This window comes from Halictus rubicundus, chromosome 8 (genome assembly GCF_050948215.1).
Source record: "Halictus rubicundus isolate RS-2024b chromosome 8, iyHalRubi1_principal, whole genome shotgun sequence".
Lineage (NCBI taxonomy): Eukaryota > Metazoa > Arthropoda > Insecta > Hymenoptera > Halictidae > Halictus > Halictus rubicundus.
The window spans coordinates 14,545,370-14,571,512 of NC_135156.1; the positions used below are offsets into that span (position 1 = coordinate 14,545,370).

General features: G+C 43.2%; 1 protein-coding gene across 2 annotated transcripts in view; it reads right to left on the reverse strand.

Moving 5' to 3' along the window:
- Sk (small conductance calcium-activated potassium channel) overlaps nucleotides 1-26,143 on the reverse strand; it is a 279,006-nt gene that overhangs the window by 197,858 nt on the left and 55,005 nt on the right. The window lies entirely within an intron of this gene.

Consider the following 26,143-nt stretch of genomic DNA (forward strand, 5'->3'; position numbering starts at 1 on the left):
TTAAAGTAAGTTAAAATCGTTGAAGCCTCGCTTCATCATGTTTGCTGCTCGAAACATTTACCCATCTTAACCAGTTAAAGTTATTCGAATGTTTTGGTTACCACAAGAGTCGAGAGAAATTTCTGAAAGTGTAACAGAGTCAATGGAACGGCGAATAAATATTTCACCGAGCTTTCAGAACAAACGAAACTTGGCAAACCGACAAAGTTCCGTCTACCTCAACTGCACGTTGAAATACATATTTCTATCGGATTTAGTATACTTGATAAATTTGTCTCTTTCACTTCAAACCCATTCGGTGAAAATCAATCGACGAATGCGGTGTGGAAATAGCACAGACTATAAAGTTTCCTAAAAATATATACTGAATTTATCAGGAAATAGGGGATTGCTTATCGATTCGGCTAATAATAATCCTTTCACCAATAAATCTTTGCTGTAACGCCGGACAATTTGTGTATTAACATTCTATTAATACTTTACAATCTTCCTTGATGCATAACAAACTATATCCCATACAAATTGCGACAATTTAAGACGCGCAATGTTAAAGTACACAAACTTAGGAACAGTATAGTGACAGCTTCGACTCTTCGAGGCTGTTATCTCAACCGCAGATTTCCTTCGGCAATCTCGTCACGTCTCCACCGGGATACAGAAGCCTGCGACTTAACGACGGCATTCGTAAATTTCGCCATGATTTCCGGTTCAGTCTCGACCGTAAACACTGGAATTCCATTCGTTTTACGGTCACCATGATACTATCTCCCGAGACATCCTGATTTTATTAGAAGAATTCAAAATTATGTCTACGGAAAACTTTGATTACTCCTGAACCGTCACGATTCTCCGTGTTAATTTTTGACAAATGGAATATTGATGTACAAATTAATTTACGTGAATTCTTGCATCACACGTTTCTCAGGTTTTAATTTTATGGTAATCTATTAGTGATGAATGAAAATTAATACAGTATAGACACTATTCGATTTCATTTGAGAGTATTACGTCATCTTTCAGTGCGTTTATTAGTTAAAAATATTTATTTTTATGTCTAATATCATGATCACAAAGAAAAGAAGTACAGGAAAAACTTTTGAACAACCCACTGTATAATTTATAATATTTCTAGCATCTAATTTCAGATTGCGTTGAATTGATTATATTTACTTAGAATATACAATTATTAATGGAACACGTTTAGTTCAACTAAAGTCTAAAATAAATACGAGTGATGTATTACCCATGGATCCTTGTTATAATACTGCTCGAATGAATTGTTGACGTTCGAATGAAAAATAGATGGAATGATAAATATTCCCCGGCTGATTAGCCGCCAAGCCGTTTAATCAATAGTTCGGCGGATAGGTGATTAAGAAGTTGAAGAGTATTGAAAGCAGATATTCAGAAAACGGCTGGAACGTCGAGAAAATTGCGACGAGTCCCGTTTCCCCAAGATTCCCTTAAGTTGGCTCTAGTAAGATGTTAACTTCGCTAGCGAGCTCGCGCAAGTTTTAATTGGAGGACTACCGGCGCATCCAATTGTCTGCTGTTCGAGGAAACTTTCGATGGTACGCAACACGGAGCTAAGTACGATTTCGGGCGGCGTCATTCTTCTGGCGGACAAGCGTTATCCGAACGTGAAGTGTTTGCCGAATTTCTAAATTTTATGGGACCCGCGTTTCCCCACGGGCGACCGCCAAAGCTGCTTAAACAACTGGCTCTGCAAATTTCGATAGCAATCGCTTTCAGACTGTGAAATTACATCTGTTATCCCCGGAACATTTTGGGATTTTTAGAACATCGAAATCCAGGCTGGAATTCATTTCTATCGAATTTTATTCTCAATTTAGTTAAAATTGACCGTGCGACCCTATTCTTGTAATGTTTATACGTGTAACACACTGGATTAATTAATTTTTAAATCCGCCTTGTTTCGCAAATATCGCAACGTAATTTTATTTATACTTGAGAAATAAATCGCATATGAATTTTTCAGAGGGTGAAATAAACAGAACAAGAACTGGTCATTCTGCCATCTTTTTTTTTATTTCAGTTCTTTCGCACTCGTATTTGCGAACGCGCGACACACACGCGCGTCCGCTCGAATTGCACTGGGCTCGCGTTCCACGCAAAAAGGAGACCACGATAGTCCACTGCTCATCCATTATTCCTCATTTATCCCATCTGGAGTTGAAAGCAAACGCGAATTTCATTCGATTGCCTTGACACGTGGGGCTCGTGCTGGTGATCACGTTCTAACAGTTTCTTCACGCTGTGCGATTTTTGCAACTTTAATGTGCAATAGAGATGGATGTTTATTAATCGTACGATTATATTTTACACGCATTCATTTATTTTATTCGCTTCCTACTAAATAAAAGCCGCCCAACTTGGCAATTTGTTTGAGCTGCGTGTCCAGCAATCACTGTCTATACAGGGTGGCCCAAAAATAAGCAGGGGTAATAAGAGATTTCCTTGAGATCACCCTTTTCAAGGAAATACAACATTTTTGGGACACCCTGTATATTTCATACAAATTTATTTATTTCCTATTAAGTAAGAGTGAAATTGGTGGTTGGTTTAAGCTATGTGTCCACGAACGAACGGTAAGCATATGTTTTAAACAATTTTACTCGCGCTTATTTCACGTCATGTTTATTAAAGAAGAGGTTAACTCTAAGATACGTGTTGATTAAAACTCAGATTAAATAATTATAGTAAGGACTGCGCGGTGTTATTTTGTTTTTGCCAGCCTGAAGTGTTTATGCATTTATAATGCAGCCTCGTTCTCGCAGGCGCTGATGAGCTCGTTAGACCCGTCTCTTCCTTTTGTTTCAGAAGGACCTCCCGGTACACACTGTCGCTTAGTTCAACCGTTTAGCATCACCGTTTAGCATCGCCGTTCAGCTGCATACTTCTATTTACTCGGTTAATATGAACGTTAAATTCAAATATGCACGGCGGATAAATTAAATTGAATGCAACTGTACTCGATCGTGGAACGAGATACCACGGTATCTTGATCAACTTGATCGACGCTAATTTCGCCCTGTTTCCCGCCTTGCTTCCTTTCAGATAACTGCTTCAGGGTTATTAACTCTCTCCGCAATATTTCGCTCGGGACGCAAACACGAAAGAAGTCGTTCTCCCTGGCCACTCGCAGGATTTAGAGCGCATTTGTACTAATTTACTCGTCGCGGACGCGTAATCCATAAGCCGGCGCTTATCAACTTTTTCCCTTAGAGTACGGAACATTCTACGTATAAATTTCAAACTTCATGGACTGCGGAGACTCGCAAATTAAGACACATTCTGCAATTACTTTTCTTCCGTCAAGCGAACTCCGCAATTGCCAATAATCTAAAAGTTAAAGACCGCAGAACTTTGTTAACTTCATCAGTCACTGTGACAGTATTTTTGTTGGGGATAAAATAAATGAAAAATTTTCCCTTCGAAATTATAACGATTTTTCACGTTCTCATTTCAATTATACGGTGAAATTTACATTAAATGTCAAAGCCTTCGTCAGCTGTATTAAAAATGTGACGTAAGGGGATGAAACAATTTAAATTTTCCAACAGGGGCAGTTTATAAAATTCAAGTAGACATTCCTTTGAAATCTTGGGTTCATCTCAGGGAAAATAATTCCGACAAGATATGATCTCATTCTCAATTCAATATTCGTATTTATATTAATAAGGGGCGGCTTAATTTAAATTTTCCGGAGGGAGCAGCTCGTAAAACCGAGGATCAAGTAACCGCTTTTCTCATTTATGATGGTGCCCGTTCATCTTGCGAAAAATAATTCCGACGAGAGTTGATACAGCTTTTAATTCGATATTCGTAATTACATCGATAACGGGTGGCACGATCAAAATTTTCCATAGAAGGTAGCTAATAAAATTCAACATAAAATAACCGGTCTTTTCATTAAGGTGTCTGTTTACGTTCTGAAAAATAATTCCGCGGAAAGTCGTTGCGTTTGGTAATTCGATGTTTCTCAGTCTCGAAGTTTAAAACGTCTGAAGAGGAACTTCCGAAGTTCATCAGTGTCACGGCGACGCGCGTGGATCCTCTCGGCTCGTCTCCCCTCGACGATGATCCCATTCCACGCTAACTCCCCGTTACCATAGCCAGCCTAATTTCATCGGTCTCGACTTAACGCGATAGTGGAACTCCTAATGTTCGTTTATTTCCTCCTAAGTTAAAGAGTTAACGGTAGCGAGACGCGATCGACGACGAGTTATCGAACTTTTATTAGCCGGGGAATACGGGGAGGCTGCGGAGAGCCCAACGATATCCAATTAGGAGTTGTAACGACCGGGAACTCTCTGAAAAGTACTCATTAGCTGCGGCTCCCTGCGCGACCCCTCCCCTGGAAACACAGCGAAAGCCGTTCTTTTGATAACTCGGTTTCGTAAATACAGATGCAAAAATCTCTCAATCTTTCCTAACATTTAGAAATATCTATCTTGTTCGAATTATTCGAGATCTTGCACACCCCATTTCAATTTAGCACCCACACTATTCATAATGCTTGCAGCCACTGTAACCGTTCGTTAACGTGCTTTTGATAATAAATGAACACGACAAATGAAATAAATGTCGCAGCCAGACACTCAGTGCAGAGAAAACACATTTCAATACAAAAGGAGCGATCATTTATTGAAACGGTTGCATTGTAAATTGAATATTAATAAAATAAATCGAAGGAGCCATTATGGAGCTTGCATCAAGGTTGAATGCACCGAACGCAACCGCTCATGAGCATGAATTTAATAAGTTGACACAGAAGTCTCCTTTCGTTCAATTATTACTCGCTTCACGAATGAAATAAATAAGTAGAAAAAAATGTTCTCTCATCCAAAAAGGAAAAATTCTCGTAGCGGTGGGGATAAGCTCGAGCGACAGTTAATGTGTACAATTTTATTCCGGTATAAATGACGATTTTTATTTCGAAATAAGAAAATCGCTCTCCCCTCTTCTTCTTCTTCATCCGAAATACGACGAAAGCCGGTCCCGAGCCGTCGCCTTATATCGAGAGAAAACTGGAGTGAAATATCGGCGTGGGTCAGAAGTGACTCCGGCATAGGCGTAGAACTCGCAGGAGTCCGAGGGTTGAAAAAACCACTGTAGAGCTTGCATTAAAGTCGAATGCACCGGACAACAACCCGGTGCATTAAATAAAAGAATCGCCACAAATCTTTCTATCGGGTCGCGGTCGAACGGCGGTCGCAAATTGAATAAAAATCGAATGAACGCGGAAACGAAGTTAAGTGTCCCCATGGCGTGGAAATAGGGAAGAACGAAGAGGAAGAGGTGGTTTCAATGAATTATTGGCGAGGGACGTGAAAGCCGCAGATCAAAGTCTCTGCGAGGAAGATCCCCGACGCGAAGGCCGTCCTTTGGGCTATCCCCGGCGCGACTTTAATTAATGGACAGTGATGGCGGCTTCAAACACGGTATTCGAGTGCGCGGCTCCGGCCCGGCTCCAGCGCGCTTGTCCTTCGCGTTTACATGTCCCAATTCCATAATACCGAGGAGTGCCCTCTAAGAATACTCACTCTATCTCTCTTGCTTGGCGTCAAGGCGAATTAAAGCGGCACCGATTCCCTGTTTCACCGATTAATTTGTCAACGGGAGAGCGCCCTGGGCCCCCCCTATCGACCTCCCATCGGCCTCATCAGTCGGAATACTTTAACGAACCTCGGCTGGAATCGGCCCGACGAGTGGAATTTTACGAGCAGACCGAACAAACGATCTGCCAGCTTGATGAATTATTATTACGGAAAGTTGACGCCGAAAAGCACAACGCTCGCTCCAGTCTGAACTGGTTGAATTTACATCATCAATCTTACTCGGATAAAATTACGTGAAATTAAAGAAGAAAAAAGCAATATCGAACCCATAGTAGAATTTGTTAAAATTTGGGAATTTTTTCCGTTTCCCACTTCAAGAAGAGTTTAAAAATATTTTTTTTTTTCATTTTATAACAAATTTTTGTGAAGAGTTAGAGTACAGAAAAATGATTTATCATGTTTCCGAGGATCGTACGAGGGTTGAGTGTTGTTCCAGGCTTCGCGTTCAGCTTTCTTTGTTTCTGTCGATGTTCAGGACCATTGCGTCGTTTCATCGTTCGCTTATCGCGCCGTGGAACGACGGAATGACAACGGGAACGATCGAGAACCCTCGCATTTGCCCAGACAATTTCCCCGGTCTTTTATCGAGGCAAATCCTGGCGAAACTATTCCGGAAGGACGATTCTCTCGGTTTATAATATTGTCGCGGAGAAAGCCGTACGCGTTCCAGAAACGAACGCTGCGTTTTCACCCCCCTGTTCCACCCCTGTGTTCAGAGACAACGCGAAAATAGGCTCCCGTGTGTGTTAGCGAAAGTGCTACTGCACAACAAATTAACCCTCGTACATTCGTCGTTTACTCATCGTAATGCGCGCCTTTAGAATTGACACAGTGCTATAGCTCCATGTCCAATTGACAATACAAAGTCAATACGATGGAAAAATAAATAGTCACACTAAGATAAGGAGAAAGTTCAAAATAAATTAAAAATGGAATTAATCTGCATATTTGCTCAGAACCAGTGAGCAATGTGTCATATTGGCAGGAGGAACGGATAAGTGTCGGATGTCAGTCTCGAACATTCCCGCAGAAGTAGTTTAAAATTTAATTCGTACAGACTTACCGAGGTCTGCATTCAACGATTTCCCATGAAAGTATTTTCATAATTTCAATAATTGTACAAAAATAAGGAATTTTAATCAACTCATAAATAATTCGTCATAGAGTGCTACATTAGATCCTTTTAATTTCAGAGATCGTGATAAAATTCGCTGGTTTCGAATATATCAAAATGACTGTCCAAACTCGATTGAAGATTGATGTCGCTCACGTGTGGCTAAATTGATAGTGAACGTGCGAATCTCGGTAATTCCCCACAGTCAGGATTCCAGTATCTCGTCAGGATCGCCCTCGTTACCCGAGGCTTCGTCATTGTAACGTTACTCGTGATTAGATCACAGGACTTTATGGAGACTTGCATTTTTATAGGAGAATTTAAGGAGGCATAAACCGGGTGAAATATCATTCTCCTCATTTATATTCATTTCTACAATTTTACGGGCCGGGAATAAAACGAAACTGTACCGTGCACCATCAAAATTTTCAAGATTTTCGTGCCGCTATGCATGTATAATGATTTGGTGGTGTGCTCGTGATATACAATAGAGATTCCATCCTTTTACTATTTCAATTTATTTGCGAGCACTGTTCTTACAGTTCACTGAGCTTTTATCGAATGTACTCCTCAAAATCTTGTAACACGTTTCAGAATTATTAGACTACTGATCTTTATGCAAAATAAATATGTTCTGCATTGATTGAGGGAAGCAGGAGTGAAATAAAAATTTTAAATTATTATATTGTGTAAGAATCTTAATTTCTGAAAAATAATTTGATCATTGTTTTAAGAACAATTGAGAAATTGAAGCACCTAAAGGAAATATCTTTGAAAGCGTAATTAAAAAGTACGGCAGACAGTAAGCGTTTCTAATTGAAATGCCGTGACGTTTTATTCGTGTGTTCAATATTGTTAAGCTCGAGTAATTGTGCTTTCAGTGTCTTTTTATTTAAGTCGTTAAAGGTCTATTGTTATTTAACCAAAGTCATTACCATTTATAGAGGACTCGATATCGACCTTTTTAGAATCGTTGTCGAAGTGTAATTGTTCGCGGGAACGTTTCAATAGAAATAGATTTAGCATAGTTCGGTGCTCTTAACAGAGTCCTTGGCGAGCAGTTGAGCTTCATTAAGGATGTGCACTTTGATCCTCGCAGCGCGAACTACTTAAAGGATCGTCAATATTATTGAAGTAGTTAGTGACAGTGACGGGGTATTTAGCGGTGCCAACCATTACTAGTTCAACATTAATATTTGCCTTAACATCATGCTACCGAATTCGAGTCGTACTGATTTGCCAATCAAAGTTAACTTCTCGCTTCACATTCCACGCTTGCCCCACAATAAATAAATCACTTTACGGAAATAAAAATATGATCAACGAATCAGTCACTGTGCGAAAAATAATTATATTCGCATCACCCAGCTCGAGATAAATCATCAAACGCGGTTTCAAAGAGGCGGCTCCACGTCGTTCGAACTAGAATAAATAAATAAATCTCTGTGTCTGTACCGGTAAAAATTCTGCCACTCTACAGAAACAAAAATGCAACGAATGAACCAGTGACCGTGCCAAAAATAGTTTTATCAACACCACCCGGCTGGAAATAAATCATCAAAGACTTGAAAAACGTTTTCAACGGGATTCCATCTTACTTGCGCTGGAACAAATACACAAATATCCACTTCTGCAGCTATAAAACTTCTATCACTTTACAGAAACGAAACAAAAATCACTGAATCGGTGTCAGTGCCGGAAATAGTTTCATCAACATCACCTGGCTGGAAGTGAATCATCGAAAACCTCGGAGCGGTTTCAACGAGCTGCCATCTGACTCGGCCGACAAACTTCGCGTTCGTATTAACGCAAACGAAATCCAGGCGCGAGCATTTTCGAAAACTCCCCTAGGAGAGACACACGGGTCGCCTGCCGTCAGAGTCACCCCCAGGGGACGCGATCTTGCAAGCTAACAGCTTAATTTCATCGACTGTGTCTGCAGAACCGTTAACGAAATTCATTTCTCCGTACCAAGCGGAAGAGAACGAAGCGGAAATTTCTCTCCGAGCGAAGGACCGAGTTTTCCGCTGGAGGAATCGTGGAAGTTCGTCGCGGGGTTCCTTCACCCTCGGCAATAAAAGGAAATATCCAAAGGGGAACGATCGGACAGGGGCGGAATGCAACAAGGAGAAGGCCTCCCCTCCCCCAAGGCTAGATAACGACAGACACGGGCGTGAAGTAACCGCAAATGAAGAACCGGATGCCGGGCCGACGGAATTTCAGCCGATAGCGCGTTCCGCGAGCCGCACACTAGAGCATAGGTGTCGCTTTCGCTCCACTTCCGTTCGTTTTCGTTATCTGAAACGCCGCTGCAGATGCTTTCGCACTGGCTTCGTGATTAGATAGCGGCCAGCATCGACTGTGCTCCTACTGTGAAATTTCTCCCCCGAACTGTGCGCCATCGATCAACCCGAAAAATTTTCCAAAACGCGCATCCATCTTCTCGCAAACCCGCTGCGTTCGTGCATCGGTCTAAAGCGGAGTTTTCGTGCAAACTGTATTTGTTGTACAGGGTGAAAGATATAAAGCGTTACGGACGAATATCTCCAAAAATATTTCTAAAATAAGTGGTGGGACTTTCATTTCTCCCGGTGGACACTCCAAGGTGAGGTGAAGGTCAACTTTCTTTTCTTAAATGGAACGATATGTTTTCAAGGTCAGTCAAGGTCAAACTTGCAGGGAAATCCAGAAAAGGTGTAATTTCGTATGTGTTCAAAATGATTACCTATATATGCATTGACAAGAACAAAATAGAATTTTGTTGCAAATCTTGTATCACCAGTCTGACTCGGAAGGGGTTACAAACTTTAACCCTCAGTGCCTAACATTCTTTCCAGGGCAACCCTTTGAATCCAAAGGTACTTTAATTCTAAAACCCAAAACGTCTTTTCTGCCCTGGAATACTATGTTTGACCAACTTGATGTAGTCCAATGAACACAAAAACGGTGAAAACGTTTGAAGAATCTTCTTGTGTTCGGCTCGTTCAAATTATTAAAACGAGAAATAAATGTCTACGTAGCTCATGCGCCTGATAATAAATTCAGACAGTTTTACATAAAAGTCCCCAGTATACTCATTAAACACACACATACAAGCGTGAGTCACTTTTGTATCAGAAATGTAACCAGATCCGACGTCGTCCAGCGTTGTAATTTTCTTCGATGTATACACGACCGTGCATAGTAAACTTCGATTTTCTCCTCGCTCGAATGCCCCCGCCTTTTTCTAGCGTAACTCGCGTCGCAAGCCTTAAAGGAACAAGTTTGTTTGAAACTGTTCCGTCTCTAATACGCGACTCCGGTTATGAAAGAGTCCATTCAAAGTATAAAACGCGAGGGAAAATCGCTCGAGGGCCAGTTGCGGAAGAATAACGCGGAGAAAATTGACACGCGGGTCGCATTGGCGTGAACTATGATAAGAGAGACCTTTTTTTCCGCTTATTTTTCGGTCACTCCGTCGCGACGGGTCACAACGTTGTTACCGCTCACCGTCTTCCATCGTGGTCGCTTAAAAATCGTATTTCATAGTTCATTTTCCGTAAGACCCGATCAACTTTTTGCTGTAAAATTTTTGCTGATAAAACGAAGAGAATACGAAATCGAAACGAGCTCTGCTAGAGATCCAGTGGGTTAAATAATGAAAATTTGCTAAAACGCTTCACCGATCAGTAATAAAGAAAAGCCAATGATCGATTCGATCCAAAACCGCATCGAGCTGCGAAAGACAGAGCCGAATCGATAATCCCTTAATAGATTAATCGCGCGATCCTAACATCGAGGCAAATTACCGGCTCATCGTTTATTTAGATTCGATCTAAGAGCACACAAGGACGCACACACTATGCCACCAGACGACTGACTATACGTTTTCGTGCGCTCGTCGATACGTCGTTTGACGCAACCGGCCGAGCCGAACCAGCGAAACGGAGGAACGAGCTCGAAAGAAAAACTCGCGCGCGAACTTTCGAACGTTCGATACAGAAAGTTTCGAAGCGGAATTCACATTCGATGGGATTAGACATTCGAGGGAGGTCGAAGTTCAACGGGAGAGAGTTTTCCTAAAGGTCGCCGCGAAGTATCGCGATTCCAAAAGGGAAATCACGATCGCGCTAATATTGTTCTTGTAACACTCCTAGCAAGTTCCGATCGTAATGGGGAATCTTGAATGTCCGGTACGAATTTTTTATGAGAACCCGGCTTATTATGAAAGCATCCGCTCCGAGAAAGTCTTGTTTAATCAGACGTAAAAAGAAGAATAAATCATCTGGAAAGAATTCTTCGAGAAAGTCTTGTTGAGTACGAAAATGGTACGATTTATGCAATGAATTTCTTTAAATAAGTCTTATTAACGAATGGTATAAAAATCATTACTACAGTTTATGCAACGACAACAACCCTCTACAAGAAAGTCTTTTCTCTGAAGATACACGATCTGTGCATAAAATGTTTTTCTTATGAAAAACTTGTTTCTCACTTGTTTAACACCAGGTTCACGGAGCGCTAAAAGTGAGTATTTTACATTACTTTATAAAAATAAGAAGAATGCTTCTATCCAAGATTTCAGCCATGTTTTAAATAATATGTACCTAAAGGAATAAATGTGTTGAATAATTCCACGTGGATGAATCTTCACAATCTAAATGATCGTAAATTAAAAATATTAGAACCCGTCATTTTGACGGGTCCGGTAAACTTAGTGTCAAAACAACGGGCAGATTTAACTAACTACATTTCTCCACCCTTCAGGGTCGTTTCCACTTCTCCAACAGGATCGCGTACACGAAAAGTGTGCGTCTTATATTTTCCCCTGTAATACTAAACGTACCCGAAAGCCGTGGTTGCGCCGACCAGCCGACTGTTGTTTTATCAATAATGGAAGACTATCAAAGCGGAAGCGTGTCTTTCCGAGCGACCTCGCCGTTCGTCCCGTTCGCCGCGAAATCGGATTAACGTCCGCGGAAAAATTCACCGTTCGCTGATCCAGCTGCGAAAACTGAGGAATCTCGGTCCGGAACATTTCAATCCGTTGGCTCCGCGGACACGGCTGAAAACGGTGAAGTTCGCGCACACGTGCACACACACACACACACACTCCCGTCTAGGCGGCCGCTTTGAATTCAAATCAGCCAGAAATTAAATTGCAAATTCGTGGGCTCCCGTATATTAGCGCACCGGGAAACTTTAAACGAGCCCGGGGAATCTAGCTCGGTATTAATATCGTCGTATATTCTTTTTTTAAATTCTGCTCGAAGGACTCACACTCTCACACACACGCACACACATAGACAGGGGCCCGCGCGAAAAGAGCGAGTTGAAAGCGACGGATGACGGGATTGGATTCGCTAACGATTATCGCGGAAAGTTTCGCAAGGACTTCTGTTGACATACACCGGCCGCGCAGTTCGCGAATCCTATGATTACCAACGGAGGATTTGCTTTTAGACGGTGAAGATTAGCCTTGTCTGTAGGCTCTCTGTAAATAGGCTATGTATGCGTCATTTGACATTACCGTGTTTGCGAATGGTGTCGTCCATAGCACGTGTTTGTCGTCTATATTTGTTTGCCAGTACGTTTAACAAAGGTATCATTACCTTCGGCTGATTCACCGAACGATTTCATTTGGAATTTTAGTGGAATTTTAACGGAATGCTTCGCCGAATGATTTTTATTAAGTCGTTGCATAGAATGAAAATTCCGGTATCAATACACCGAACAGAATGAAATATAAAAGTAGATCAACTAGTTTTCACTCTATATATGTCGCAAATGCCTAGGCGATAAAAGTCCAAGAACTATCCCCACTGCAGCGGGGTATACCCGGTGAGGGACCTTGAACCAAGACCTATAGAGCTTCGCCTGCCCTTTTCTACGTTCGACGTGGATCAAAAAATAGTATCTCCTGGCCGATATATGTCCAAAACACTGGTCTAGCCATGGACATATGTCTCTGACTAGATATATGTCTCTGGCTAGACCCATGTTTTGGACAAATATCGAGTACACATTGTAGCTACTTCACCGCTTCCCCGAAAATCTTTAGACACCATAAAAAAAAAACAAATTACACGTCTGAACGGCTAGCAAAAATGAATGCAGTTCGCTTCGACCCCTAAAGCAGCCCCGCATAGAATCAAGATAAAAAGAATTCGTTGTTTCGAGAAAAATGAAATATAGAGAGTTCTCGATTTATGTCAACAACACGGGCCTTGCCAGCGTCATGTATCGTGCAGGAGACACACCCGAGCCGTGTTATGTTTACAAAGGCCTCTCGAGTTTCGTGGCCCCTCACGGGGTATACCGCGCAGTAGTGGGGATAATTCCGCGACGTTTATCATCCAGGCCTTGACGACATATACGTAGAAATCGCTGTACCGTGGGTCGAATCGAGCCGGATAATGGTACCGATCGAGCCGTGACGTTAATGTACCGATAGAAACGTCCCCCGCAATCGTTCCTATCTGACGGGCGCGCGCGTCCTTTTCCCTTCAATTCCTACGACAGTTTGCAACGCGCGTCCAGCGAGTAGGGAGGCCGGCAAAACGTCGCCAATGAAACGCGCGAAATGTTTGCACAGGCCAATCTAATGGCACGGGCCTCGATCGATATACCGGCATTCCCGGCTTACGTAATATTGCACCGGCGTTCGGCCGCGATCTCTCGCGTAACCCGTCCTTACCGGGACGCGCACGTGTTCACGTGTGTCACGAACCGACCGACGATCTAATGTTCCGTGGAAAAACGACGGGAAACCAGATGGAATCTCCGGCGACTCTATCCGGTATCGATTCCCGCGAAATAAAGTCCTTTACAGGCGCTAAGAAAATATTTATTCTACCGGGAGAACTCGGCACGATTATCCGCGCGAAACGCGGCCTTTCAGCGTGATTTCCCGAGCACGCTTCAGCCGCCTAACCGTGCGCCGACATGTGTACTGGAATCTAGTCGCAACCCCGGGATTTCGGGTCGATAAAAAGTAAATCTTAAAGAATTTATAATTTTATAATCGCTTGGTATAGGGGTTTAAACGTCTCTAAAAACGGGGGAGAATTTCCTTCGATTAGTGCGATTTTCGAGACAAAACGTGTCTCCAATTTCTCAACTGTTGTAAAAGCTAGAAAGTGGGAAATAGACGAACGAGAAGAAAATGAACGACCCGTTTCAACTGAGCCCGGTATTATCGTTCTACGATTATTCTGTCTTGTAAAGTTTTATAACAGAATGAACGTCGCGACACAGTCCTCGAATATCGGACATGCGCCGCACAGTGGGCAATTTGGACGAAATCGGATTCAAAATCAAAGAACTTTCGATAGAAACGAGGTAGAGCGATGAAACTTTTTTTAAATTAAAGCTGAAACTTTGTAGAATATGGGAAAAATAGGGAGATTATTACCATCCAATCATTTCAACGAAAAAATGACTTCATTAGTTTTTGTCACAAAAATCTATTTTTTGCAAAATCCTGCGGTCGTAGACAAATTTTGAGACCAGATTTGAAATCAGCGTGAAAAAATCTATGGGAAACGATGTATAGCATGTTAAAAAAAATTTTTCCCGTGCGTGGTATTGGAAAAACCATAATTTTCTTGAAATGGTGCAAGTTTAACGAATTTTCTCAAGGTTAAAAAACGTTCGTACCATAATCTCCCTATTTTTCCCATATTCTACAAAGTTTCAGCTTTAATTTAAAAAAAGTTTCATCGCTCTACCTCATTTCTATCGAAAGTTCTTTGATTTTGAATCCGATTTCGTCCAAATTGCCCACTGTGCGCCGTGCCAATACTTGTTGATTTTGTCTTTTTTCAGCAAAAGAGTCGCGATCTCGTCGATGATCCGACTTCGTGGAAGCAGATTGAGCAGTTCCGATCTAGGCCACGTGATCCCATAACTTCTGGCAGGAAATTCACCGGGCCGGAAGTCCCCGAAGTCGATGGTATCGCGATCGTGAAGAATCGAGGAACGTGTTGAACGTACTTTCGCGTCGCGAACTTGGCGTCAGCGACGGAACTTCTCGCACCTCTTCGTCGGGTTCCCGTCGATCCGCGGTTCGATCTCGTAGATACGACTCCCCGAGGTGCCAAGTTCGCGATTATTTACCGGTTTTTATCAATCGGAAGAGCTGCTCGACGAGCAAGCTCCACGAAAACGAGTTTGCTCGGATAGAACGACGTCGATCGATCGTTCGACCTCGGAGGTGCACGGTGTAACTGCGAAACATCCTCGGATAGGACCGATTTCCATGGATATTCTTACATCCGAACGGGGAGTTCGGTTTCATAGCTCCGAGGAGTCGAGTTTATCGGAAATCGCGCACGGCAAACGGATTTGCGTTTGTCGGGGCTTCGCCAACTGCTTGTATACTAACCGGGAAGAAGGCCTGATCGCTACACGATTCAACTGACTCTTTAATGATCGCTGGTTCTTGCGGGAGTTCCTGCCGCCTTTGAACAAATTCTTGAAAAAGTTCTTAGACGGAGATGTTGCAATTTTCAAGCAGACTGCGGATGTTCATGCATAATAAGAATGCCCTGCGTCGAAAGTGGAAATTTCGCGTAGAAAATATATTGGACCAACTCTGATCGCAGAGTTGAAAAACGGACGAATCATCCTGACAAAATATTGGCTTAAAAAAGAAATTGTAGAAAGCACGGTTGGCGGAACGAGACTAATTGCAATTTCCGGTGTTGCGGCAGCGCCGAATCTCGACGGTGCGATGTAGAGAGCATCCCGTTACCGGAATTCACTCTAATTAACGTCTACCTGTATCAAGCATCACCGGCACCTAGTTAATGCGCTCTAATACCGCGAATCACCGATGTCTCGTGATAGCAGCCTCAAAGATTACGCCAGCGGGCAATACAATTCCCGTGGCGGGGAAACCAGGTCTCGCTTCTTCAGGTGCACGCGCCTTGCGTCTGCAACGAGTTTCGCCGCGGTGCAAGCGGATTGCATACTGTCGGGGCTGCTTGGTCTACTGCCGCGACCATAGCCGTGCGCCGGGCTCGAAGCTTTCACCTGCTTTCACCTTTGTTCGAGGGATTGCGGGCTCTAATTGGTTCGCCGGGACTGGACGCTGCAATCTTCTGCATGCCTGCATTATCGTCAACTTTATTTTCGATTGCGTGCCGCGCTGCGAACAAGTTCTCTGCAATCGGCCGGCAAATGCGTCCGCTTGATCGAAGAGAGTTCGTGCTTTGTTTAAGGACGTTTGGCATAAACAAAGGGTTTATAAACATTAATCAATCGAGAAGGAAAGACGAGATTAAATTCGTCTGGACTCTTCGCCATTTTAATTATAATGTATGCTCGACGTAGGAAATTTGTTCATCCGTTTCCTACGAAATGATTTCAACCATTTTCAAATGAAAAATCTGAGAATATCGCTGGCGCTGGTATTTTCAGTTTTAGAAATTAATGTTTTTGATCGTTTATAATCAGTGGATTTTGTGAAAAACGTGAAAAGAATCTTGGAACATTGATGTGTCATTTTCAACGTTTTAAAGTAATTAAGAAAGATCCTGCATAAAAATCCGCTTTTCCACGCTGTTCCGTTCGGAATAAAACGTTGCGACGTTAACTTTAAAGTAGACATCATTAATGTGGAAAGAGTATAATTATGAGTGAGTACTTTATTTAGAAAGACTAGACTCTCCAGCTCTAAACGAATTTCACCGAGCACGCCGGCTCTCCACTAGATACCGCAAAATTAATGCGAACGGAGCTCGTTTCGTACCGGCCCGACTAACACAAGCAATTAAGGTGATCAAAAAGTTATTACCCCAACCTGTACACACGCGGTGTGCATACAGTTGTTACTTATACGAGCAAACAAATCTGGAAGGAACGCGAAGGCAAGTAATTATGCGCGGGCAGTTCAAACTTGCGGCGCCGTTACGGTCAATCAACCATCTAATTAAACCCGGTTAATTGAACCGTTCGATGAAACTAGAAGGCGCAGTATTTCTTTCGCAATTTCCGAAAAATTGACGATCAAAGCCGAACGGAAGCGACAACAGGTCGAGGAGCGTTTAACAGCATGATCAGCGTCCATTAACTTAATTAGGCAACAGGACAAGCGAAGTGAAGCCTCTTTTCACTCGTGCGAGAGCCATTGTGAGCCTGCGCTCTTGTCCCATAGCCACTTTTCTTAGCGGAACAGAGAGCTACAGACGCTGATCGAAACACGACGATACGGCGAGAGGTTCGCGAAAAAAATAATAGACTAATTAATCACCGGACGCGAGCACCGCTGATAAATATTTTCGGCCGATCGATTTTTATACCACCGGAACAACCGCGGTCCGACGCACGGAGCAATTAATATATGGCGTCGCTGCGGATATTCCCGCTTTTCTATTTGTCTCCGTTAATCTTGTTCGTTGGAACACGGCCATGTTCGGTGCCCTGCAAGTGACTCTCGCGGCGAGAGCTCCGGTGAATAATGGAACCCTGAAAATGATTAAGGAACCCTTGTTTTGGGTATTTAAGGAGACTCGGCTCTGCATTGATTACCTTCGAACACGTGCCTGTAATTGGAAAAGTGTCAAACTTGCCAGGTACAAAAACAACAAAAAATGTCTATTGTCCGTAACACGTTGCTCGTTTCAAACTGGATACCATTCTCCTTTTTTGTCAAAATTATGTAGAAGGATGCCTAACACGTTCATTGCTCTGCCAGTCACACAGGAATTATTTCTCCATATTTAAAATTAAAATCAAACTATCCATAGTTCATTTTTCGCCAGTCTCTCGCGTCGCTAAAATCATAAAGAACTCCTCTTACGTCCGCCGCATGATCAGCTCCACTAAACAGATTTTCAATTCCTAATTCGATGCAACCACGCACACAAACTCCTCGAAATAATTCCATCCTCCTTGGCCACCCTCACGGTAAAAATCCCGCGATCGATGGGACGACACGGGAGACAGTCGGTGGTTCGAAATAATTAAAATAATTGCTCAATTATTCCCGGAACGGCGTGAATAGGATCCGGCGTGAAATCACGAGCGGAGCTAAAACCGACTTTTATCCAATTACCCGGCAAGATGGCGGCGAGATCCGTTCGCGGCAGACGTCTGTTTAATAATCCACGGGCCAGACGGTCTGTCGATGTTGTCGCCGAAAATACCGATCCGGATCGAATCAACGTCGATCAAACGTAATCGAGAAGTCGTCCGGAGAGCAGGCGAACCCGGTATAATGTGGAACCGGGGGGTGGGGAGGGTTCTCGAGAACCGTCGATCGTTTTCGACGCAATCGGAGCCCCCGACACCCGTCGCTTCTAATTAATCGGATACAACGCAACATGGCTGCCGGTTCTTCGCGGACGAGATTCGGCACACGGCATCTGGAGGCCCATTGTTATTCATGAGCAGCTCCGCAGCCGGAAATTTCTTGCTTATGCTCGTGCTCGCCGGCGCTCATTAGCGCGTGCCTGGTTTATTCATGGTTCCGGAGCGTTAGGCAGATTTTGATAAACCAACGGCAATGGTCGACCGAGATTTTTCGGATGCGCGGCGTAATTGGATACGGTGCAACCCGGTCCAGAGACTTCGTCGACACTGCCAATGGTTCACCCATGGGTTTCAATCGACGCCATAACTCCTCAGGAATGGGGTGGTTTGTACATAATTCAATGATAACCGAATTAGAACCGTTTCTTTCGGGTGAAGAATTTTATAAAAATTGTGTTCGGTTGTGTACGCCTTTGGGTTCGACGTCCATGAACTATTAAGAGCATTGCAAAGTGAAAATTGTCTGCACTGATTGCCAGAAGCAGGAGTGATATAAAAATTGATTTCCTTGTTTAATTATTCTTGCCAGTTGGAAGTAATACCACACGTATTCTTAAATTCCTATAATTTTGCCAGTTGCGAATATTTTGGAAAACGATCAATATCAAGCTTGCACATTATGGTGACGTATACCTAATCCACCTAAAGACTAATTGCAACAAAATGTCCGACGTGTTTACACACTGAAAAACCGACGCGACCTTTTCACGAGGCGGGACACAATAGTGCAGTTCTATATAAATGCATCAGTTTTTTTCAGCGACGGTTACAATCCGGAATAAAATATCGCATTGCGGTTTCGTGCGGCAGCGTAGGTCAATTTCCATTGTTCACCTGCGCTTTGTTAATCCCATCTGACACAAAGATATTTCAATATTTTATCGCGACGCGTTCCCGTCGATTTCTATGTTTTTTCCCGTCGGCAATATGATCACCTTTGGACGTCTCAATTGTTTTACTCGAGAGTTTTCTGCTGGGAGGATCGAGGGATCAATCGCTCTAGATTTTGCGGGAGTGGCTGTATTCTCGAGGCAATCGTCTATAAAACGCTGCACGTCCGTCAACCTACGTGGGACAGCGAAGCGTTTACTATGTCTTTACCGGTGACCCTTTATGTTCCGAATTTTTCAATTTTGTTTAACCCGTCAACTTAAGTGTTTTCTCTCAAGTGTACTTCAAGAGATAGTTCCTTTATTGGTACTAATCTTGAAATATTTTGTTTATTAGTAATATTGAAAATATCTCGTGTATTGGCCATCCAAGTAAAAGAAAATGTTAAAATATGACACAGACTAATTATTAGACTGTGAATCTTCATACGCAATGAAACTTGTGTGTGTGTGCGAAGCAAATATTCTGAAATTCTGGCGATGTCTCCACAGTTTCGTACTTGACCTATTCACGGTTGTCCTAAATGCATAAAGATCCGCACTCTAGTGATCACGTAGCAAAACTTGTGCGTTTAAATCGGGAAGCCTTTTTAGACGTCGCGTCACGTTGAATGGATGCACCGAGCGAAAGAGTGCAGTGCTTCGAGTGCAGCGCGTTTCTCAATTTCTATAATGCTCCCCGGACTTGCTGCTTCGACTTCCGGAACGTGTAACTTGCACGGCCCCCCTTTCCCCCTCGAGTTTATGCAATTTCATAAATTGCTCGCCTTTATTTACGATTCTTCCTATATTTGTCTTCCCATCGCGTAAACTGCTCGATGCTTCCCCTTTAAGTAATTAATTCAATACGCGAGCCAATTATTAAACGACGGAATACTTCTGGCGAAAGCTCCTCCGGAAAGAATTTTTCTGTGCAATTTTTAACGTCCACGAAATATTTATGCAATAGCTGTGCCATACATTTTGTATGCATCTTGTTATACAGTGTCCGGTAAGTGTCTATTTTCCCTCTTTGAAGACGAATAATTAATATATTAGCTCACTCGATTTTAGGTCTATGTTTTCTTGTGAGAACTATTGTCTTCTAAGGACAACTACCCTTAATTTTGTGGAAGCTTTCATCTGGACAAGCAGTATTATATATTATAAATCTTTAAACGAGAAAGAATAAGAAGTTAGTTTAGAAATTTGATAGAATATTGTAATTCTTGATCTATTTTTGGAACGATGCAAATTTGATTAGTAGAATTGCAACCTTTTGAAACCAACCACCCCTAATTTAGTGCAAGCTTTTGTCTAGGCAAGCAATATTATATATTATATATCTTTACTGACAAAATAATGCAATTCCGAGTTGGTTCCGCTGAGATTTTCTCATCAAGGTCAACTACCCCTATCTCCGCATCCATGATAGCATTAATTAATTAGCGCGGAGCAGTTGCCATTCGCCCGGGACATTTTTCCTTATCTGTGCTGGACGAGGCACATCAGACGAGATGTTTTCCAAGCTTTCCTGAAAGAGGAGCTGACACTCTCGCGAGAGGCTACAATGTGTACGCGCACTTTTCCGAGGAAGCTCTATCCGACCCTCCTGTCGGGAGTTGGGAGAGAGAAAAATGAAGAAGAAGCCGAGAGGGCACAGTGGAAAGAGTGCGAGCTTGTAAGAGGAGAGGAGAGGAGGAAGCGAGGGAACAGCACGAGTGCCACTCCTGTCGCGAAGAACCAGGAACTCCTCTCCGCAGGGTTGCAATTTCGACACAGTTGGACAGTGAGTAGACACCGACGCCATACTGTTTCCCGGCGAACGGAATTTCTGCGACTGAAGCTGCTACGGGAGTGTCGAATTCTGTCAAAGACACCGCGGAAACTTCCCCGGCTACTAACAAACTTCTTTAGATTTACTACGTAGAAAACTTTCAGCTTGCGAGCGAACTGAAAAGAATCTGAAACCTGCAATAAAATCGGGATTAATTACAAATAATTAGACTGCGGATTTTAGGCACTCGTGACAAGAATAGTGAAGACATTACAACAATTTGAAAATATTGTTCCAATTTCTGCCTACCAAAGGTATTAGAGAAAATAACTTTTTATTTCACTCTAGCTTGTTGCAATTCAAGTAGAAAATTTTCATTTCTCATAAAAATTGTCTGCCCTGTTTGCAAGATGAGCTACATAGACATGCACTTCTTTGCTGAATACTTTTAACCGTAAAAATGGTGCTATTTTAAAATGTTTGTGCCCTTCCGCGATTCAATTGTTATAGACAACAAATTTATACTCAAAGTACACGTTATTCGAGCGGCCTTGAATCTTTATCTGCAATAAAAGCAGCGACGAAAAGTTCGCACTGCATAATTCAGGGCGCGAACGGCAAAAAGCTGAGACTCAATATTGCTAACAAATTTACAATCTCTTAACGAATACGCCCAGCAAAAAGAAAACGGAAATAAAATAAAAGCAGCCTGTTAAAAGCACACTGTACTTTTTTCCAGCCGAACAGACAATTAATGGCAACGGATACGGATCTTTATTGTTTTCGCCAGCCGGGAAGCCAACGAATTCGCATAAGTATCCACAGTCCGGTCGTAAATCCGTCGCGAATTAAAAAAGAAAAAACAAAACGTAACAGTGGCGACGCACGCGATTCCGCGGATTTCGCGAAATGCTTTTCGGCCACAGCATGAAACGGCCGGGCCACGTAGCCGCAACAAAACCCCCTAATAGCAACAACACGGTTTTACTGCGGGCCTCTATTTAGACACCAGCCGTTTTTATAACCGCCCCCGCATTCATAACTGTATAATGGTCTGTAACGTTCCCTTATTACCGCGCCAACTGAACCGTGTGCACGCTCGCGCGAATATGCTCGGGCGATAAAGAACAGTCTGCTCCTTCCCCTCCCTCACCCCCGCCCCGGGACAATGCGAATTTAACATTTCAACGAGACTGTTCGCAGGCGTCGAAGCAGATTTGAATTGCAGTCGCCGTGCATGACACGAGCGGATTTAGTAATCATTAATTACCGGTGCAGCCGCCGCTCCGCGAATTTCGCATTCGCCGAGCGTGGCGCGCTGATTTTTATTTACAGAACGTTTCACTGCTATCCTTGTCACCTGAATGCGATGTTTTTTCAATGTTTCTCGAACGAACAAATTTTTGCACAGCCTGGAAACTGTGTTTCAGTTGATACGTTAACCGCGACGTTGATGCCGGTGCCAGTGTATAATTATATGAAAATGGAATTGCGGAAAGAATAGTTAACCCTTTGCACTCGAGTGGTGACTCTGAAGCACCACTAGAAATTGCTGTGGCATTATTTCGAAGAAATTACAAAAAATATTACAATGTATCTGTTACATTACAAAATTTGTATTTAACAGATTACTAAACATTTAGACATTATATGTGGAAATCAGATCAGTTTCGTATCAATGAAACGAAAATATTCCAAGACGGAAGAAAAATTTAGTTTCAGAATGAAAATAGCGTCGAGTGCAAACGGTTAATTGTCCGATGATGCGATTTTCAAACTTGAACAAGATGTTGTTAAAGCCCTCAAGGGCTTCAAACATGCGTATGCGTGTCTCTTCGAACACTGACATCAAAATAAACGATCAAATCCGAACAGCTATTATCCGGAGACTGTCGAAAGAATAATTAATAATCCAGTGTCGCGATAAATGTTCCCATCGGCCCGGTCGCTGCTCCTCTGGAAAAGGAAAAAGCGAAGCAATCGACCCCAATCATGCTCCCCCAAGATCAATCGCCCCAGAAGAGAGCACAGTGCAGGATCGAATAGTGAGAATGGCCGGGTCGTTTAAAGCCATTAACCCCCCCGGCAACAAAGACTTCCTCGTATCGACTTCGACGTCCGGGCCTCGAGCAGAACTTCGTCCAAAGTTCCTCGCGCGTATTCTTCCAATTCGCTGGGGCACGCGAGCCCTGGCATTGTTGCGTGAATTACGAACACGCGTCCTTAATTTTTCTTCTTCTCGCAACCGTGGAACCTGGCTTTCTCTTTTTACACGCCGTCGCCGTCCGTTTGCCGTCGACGACTTTTATTTTCCGACGGCACACCGTCGCCGAAGCGAAATGAAATTCTGCAACGCCCCGTGGCCAACTCGATCGATTACCGGCGAAGGCAACGTGCTGCAAACACTTTATCGACCAGTGAACCGCCGACGCCGCCGACGCCGACGCCGCCACACCAGGAGATAGTTTCCGTTCATTCGTTTGCACTGTTGGAGGGAAGGAAACGAAACAGAGCGAAACGCGCTTAAAACTGGTAAAAGCACGGCCCTCCATTAGCTAGAGAAGCGTTCGACAGGAGTGTAGTTCGAGTTCGATTTTGCTCGATATTTTTCGAGCACAGCGTTGTTCTTAGAGCAGACCACTTTGCAGGCGATAGAATTGATGATGCCACGTTTCAGAAACTGTTTCTGCTCGCACTTCGAGAAAGAAACCTTTTGAATTCGATTTCGCCAGACACGTTTCGAGCACAGCATTTTTCTCGGTGGATACGGCGCTTGGGTGTGCGAGAAGAGGCGATACAATTGACGATGCCCAGTTTTGGGCGCTGCTCGTGCTCGTACTTGGGGGAAGAAGCCTTTTGAATTCGATTTTGCGCGATATTATCCGAGCGCAACGTTGTTCTTAGAGGATACCACTTTCGAGTGGAAACGGAGACGATAGAATTGATGGTGCCTGTTCTTGAAGCTGTTTGTACTCGTACTTGGAGAAAGAAGGCTTTTGAATTCGATGTTGTTTGATATTTTTCGAGCACAGTGTTGTCAGTGGAGAGTATGACTTGGGTGTGCAGGAAGATGCGATAGAATTGACGAGGCCACGTTTCAGGAACTGTTTGTGCTCGTACTTGGAGAAAGAAGGCTTTTGAATTCGATTTTGCTAGATATTTTTCGAGCACACCGTTGTTCTTTGAGAATATGGCTTAGGTGTGCGAAAAAGGGCCGATACAATTGATGATGCCACGTTTTAGGAGCTGTTTGTACTCGTACTTGGAGAAAGAAGGCTTTTGAATTCGATTTTGCTAGATATTTTTCGAGCACACCGTTGTTCTTTGAGAATATGGCTTAGGTGTGCGAAAAAGGGCCGATACAATTGATGATGCCACGTTTTAGGAGCTGTTTGTACTCGTACTTGGAGAAAGAAGGCTTTTGAATTCGATTTTGCTAGATATTTTTCGAGCACGGTGTTGTTCTTTGACGATATGGCTTAGGTGTGCGAAAAGGGGCGATACAATTGATGATGCCACGTTTTGAGGAACTGTTTGTGCTCGTACTTGGAGGAAGTAGGTTTTTGAATTCGATTTTGCTAGATATTTTTCTAGTGTAACGTTGTTCTTAGGGGTTACCACTTTGGAGTGGGAATGGAGGTGTTAGAATTGATGATGTTTTTGAAGCTGTTTGTGCTCGTATTTAGTAAATGTAGTCTCGTGAATTCGATATTGTTTGCAATTTTCCCGGTTGTTTTTTAAAAATACAGTTTGAACTCGTTGGAGAGGTGAATGAATCTATGACGCGACATTACATCATTTATCCTGTGTTTATGTCTAGTGTATGGGGGCTGTTGAATTCGATTCCATATGGTATTTTTCGAGAGCTTTGTTCTCTGAAAAATGGAGTCAAACTAAATGGAAGAATGAATGGAGGGGAACTGCTTTTATAAACAGTTTCTGTTCGTATTTGGAAAAAAGGCTTTTGAATTCGATCCTGTTTGTTATTTCTCCAGCGCGTCGTTACTTTTGCACAGTATAATTTTGATGAGTAAAAATAGGTAACTGAATGGACGAAAGCGGCGTTTCCAACCAGTTCGCGTTCGCACACGGAAAATGAAGGCTTTTGATTTTGTTTGCCGTTTCTCGAGTGACTGATCATTTGTGAGTGTTACTATCTCGAACGCACGAAACGAAACAGCAAAAATGTATGAAACACGGTGCACAAAAGGTGCACAACATGAACCTGAGAGCATGCTCAAAAAGGAAAAAGAGGTCTTTTGGTTCTGATTCTGTTCGATACTATTGATTTCAGTCACGTCCTGTATTTTCAAAGCACTTGACTGTTTTATTCAGAAAGACAAAAGGTGCACCGCGTACAGAAAATGCACACGAGACAAAACAAAATCTCTCGATGAATCAAGATGCGCATCGGGTTAAATAAATTTTTAAACAAGTGTAAAAGTCAAATGTAAAAGAACATTCTCTTCCTCGAATAATACATACGAATATTCCCCACGCTACAGTGGGAAAAGGAAAAGAATCGACGAATATAGAAACATAAAAATAGCAGTAGATAAAGTAGTGTAAAGGCCAGACCCAACGTGGTCGCATTTGTACCTAACCTACAATACAGGAGTACATAGTTTCGTTGCAAACAGCTTATCATATTTCAGCACATGTGGGACATTATAGTCGATGATTCAAACAGTAAAGGTGACGACTTCGCACGAGGCGCTAAATCGGGAACAGCACAAAATTAAATCCAGCACAATTTTTCGCAAAATGCGCCGTCGAGTAGGGAAAATTGGATTACATGCTACGGCGGCATCTTGGAAGATTCAACGAACGCAAGAGGAGAAGTTCGAACGCGGTGATTTGGTGGACGGTGGCAAATACCGGTCAAACTCTGATTTCCAAAGGCCGGTCAGTGAATCGGGGCGTCAACGAAAGCGTTACGGGTCCGCGCATCCTCTCGTCAGTTTCCCTCGGGCTCATAAATTTCCGACTGCCCCACAGAAGGGCGACTCGAAAAGAGACCCACTCGGGAAGGGACCTGCTCGAAGAACTCGATCGATATTTTCCGTCGGGATATACGTCGGCCGTTGAACGACTAGCGGCTGGCGCTTGTCGAACAGACGTGCAATACCCTTTCATCGTCGTCCGCGCGCGCTTCTCCACGCTGGCTGCCTGTTGCCAGCCGGAGCGGAGCAGCTTTTAGTGAGCCGTGTCTGAAACAGTGGCCGGGGTCTGAAAGTATATTATTCCAGCGCAAACAAAACAGCCGGGAAACGCAATAGCCGTGGCAAGTTCTCTTTTCCTCGCCTCTACTCTCCTCTCCTCCCTTCGCCACTCTCTTTTCCGTTTAGGCTCGTCGAGAACCCAGCGAGCAAGCAGCTCCGCGGCACACTGCCCGGCGCAACCTTTCGCTGTCAATCGATATACGCGGCAATTGTCTGGCCGGCGA